Source organism: Hordeum vulgare, chromosome 3H, assembly GCF_904849725.1.
Source record: "Hordeum vulgare subsp. vulgare chromosome 3H, MorexV3_pseudomolecules_assembly, whole genome shotgun sequence".
NCBI classification, from domain to species: Eukaryota; Viridiplantae; Streptophyta; class Magnoliopsida; order Poales; family Poaceae; genus Hordeum; species Hordeum vulgare.
The window spans coordinates 565,298,772-565,301,838 of NC_058520.1; positions in this window are offsets into that span (position 1 = coordinate 565,298,772).

Here is a 3,067-nt window from a genome sequence, read left to right on the forward strand (position 1 = left end):
ATGTTAGATTATAACTATACAATAATGTTATGGCAGGACATGATAAGATTTGATGATTATGTACTAACATTTCTTATAAAAGTTCTGTCAAGTTCTATGTGGATGAAGTGTTCGAAGATCGAGGAGGCATTGATATGAAAAGAATAAGGATAGGAAAGAGCTCAAGCTTGGGGATGCCCAAGGCACCCCAAGTAATTATTCAAGGAGACTCAATCGTCTAAGCATGGGGATGCCCCGGAAGGCATCCCGTCTTTCTTCTTCAACAACTATCGGTATGTTTTGGTTTTTGTTATGTTCACATGATATGCGTAAATCCTTGGAGCGTCGTGTGCCTTTTATTTTACTTTTAGCAATGCACCATGATGGTATGGGAAAGTCCATAGTTGATTTATAGAATGCTCTTTGCACTTTACTTATATATTTTGAGTTGACTTATAAAATGCTCCATGTGCTTCACTTATATGATTTGAAGTTGGATGCATGTTTCTCTACATATATAGAATTGTTATTTTTTGAATGCTCTTTCGCTTCACTTATATTTATTAGAGCATGTCCACATGTTTTGTAGAAAGAATTAAGCTCTCATGCTTCACTTATACCTATTTAGGTAGCAACAGGAATTGGTCATTTACATGGTTAGTCATAAAATCCTACATAAAACTTGCCGATCACTGAAGATGATATGTTTGATTCCCTGTAATAGTTTTGCACTTTAAGATAGTAATATGTGAGTGCACTAGTTGATGGTTGTGGATTAGTAAGAATATTGATGTTAAGGTTTGTGATTCCTGAAGCATGCACGTATAGTCTCTAGTTATGCGATGAAGGTTAGAGCGGAATTTATCCTTGATTGAAATCCTTTGAGGTGTTATAATCAGATTCGCACGATGGTTAACTCCTCCCAACCTTCTCCCTCGGAGCGTGCGAGTAGTACTTTGCTTTGAGAGAGCTAATAAAATCTTGCAATAAGTATGTGAGTTCTTTATGACTAATGTGAATCCATGGATATACGCACTCTCACCTCCATATATTTGCTAGCCTCTTCGGTACCGTGCATTGCACATTCTCACCTCGAGGATTGGTGCAAACTTCGTCGGTGCATCCAAACTCCGCGGCATGATATGCGATGTTTTGCATAAGCCACCTTATATCTTCCTCAAAACAGCCACCATACCTACCTATCATGGCATTTCCATAGCTACTCCGAGATATATTGCCATGCAACTTCCACATCACTTCATATGACTTGTACTTCCATTGTCGTATTGCTTTGCATGATCGGAAGATAGCTACCATGATATTTACATGGCTTGTCTGTTTTTTGATATCTTTTGCTACTCTAGATTATAGCACATCATGGTACACTACTAGAGGCATTCATATAGAGTCATATCTTCATATCAGTTTTTCATATCGAGTTGTTAGTAAATAAAAGTGTGATGATCATCATTATTAGAAAAAAATGGGGGAGGCCAAATGAGCCCACCATCCAAAAAAGAAAAAAATGGGGGAGGCAAAAAAAGGAAAAAAAATCCCACCATGAAAAATAAAAAACATTAACAAATAAATGAGATAAAAAGAGAGAAAAGGAGAGAAGGGACTTTGCTACTATCTTTTACCACACTTGTGCATCAAAGTGGCACCGTTTCTTCATATAGAGAGTCTCTTGTTTTGTCACTTCCATATGCTAGTGGAAATTTTTCATTATAGAACTTGGCTTGTATATTCCAATGACGGACATCCTCAAATGCCTGAGGTCTTCATGAGCAAGCAAGTTGGATGCACACCCCCTTAGCTTCAGGCGAGCTTTCATACACGTATAGCTCTAGTGCATCCGTTGCATGGCCATCCCTACACCTCACATTGATATCTATTGATGGGCATCTCCATAGCCCGTTGATACGCTGAGTTGATGCAAGGATTTCTTCTCCAATTTTACCCCTTTGAAACCTACCACCATATTGTATTCCACATTTATGCTATATCCATGGTTCACCTTCATGTATTACGTGAGGAATAAAAACTGAACGCGTTAAAAAGTACGATCAAATTGCTTGGTTTAACACCAGGGTGCTCATGATTTACACTTTATTCTAGGAAGACCAAGCATGAGAGACTATATGATTTTTTAGGGATATCATTCTTCAAGCATTATTATTTTGAAAGGACATGATTGTTTGCTAGTAAACTTGACTATGTTTGCCTTTTTGTCAAATAATAGACTATTGCCTTGAATCACCTGTATCTTAATATTCATGCCATGATTGGACATTTGTTCAAGATTATGATAGGTAGCATTCTACATCAAAAATTATCTTTTTATCATTTACCTACTCGACGACGAGCAGGAATTAAGCTTGGGGACGTTGATACGTCTCCGTTGTATCTATAATTTTTTATTGTCTCATGCCAATATTCTACAACTTTCATATACTTTTGGCAACATTTTATATTATTTTTGGGACTAACTTAACAAGTGCGAGTGCGAGTTCCTGTATTTGTGTGTTTTTTGTTTCGTTGAAATTCTATATCAAACGGACTCCAAACACGATAAAAATTTACATATAATTTTTTGGAATATATGTGAATTTTGGGAGTCGGAATCGATGCAACATGGTGCCCGAGGGAGGCACAAGCCAAGAGGGCGCGGCCCAGGGGGGGTCGGGCCCTCATGGCTTGTGCCCACCCCTTAGGCCGCAAGAAAGATAATTTTCCAATAAAAATCCCCTCAAAGTTTCAGCCCGATCGGAGTAATGGATCTATGGATAATTAAGAAATGGTGAAGGGCGAGAAAACAGGTCACGGAAACAGGAGAGAAACAGAGAGAGAGAGATCAATCTCACACGGGCTGCTGCCCTCTGGGATCCATTGCGGACATAGACCTGAGGGGAAAGTCTCCTCCCACCTAGGGAGGAGGCCAAGGAAGAAGAAGAAGGAGGGGGGCTCTGTCCCCCTCTCTCCCGGTGGCGCCACAGCGCCACCGGGGCAACCCTCGTGACGGTGATCTGCACAAATAACTTCGCCGCCGACACCAACTCTCTCCTCCTCTATGCAACGGTGTAAAACC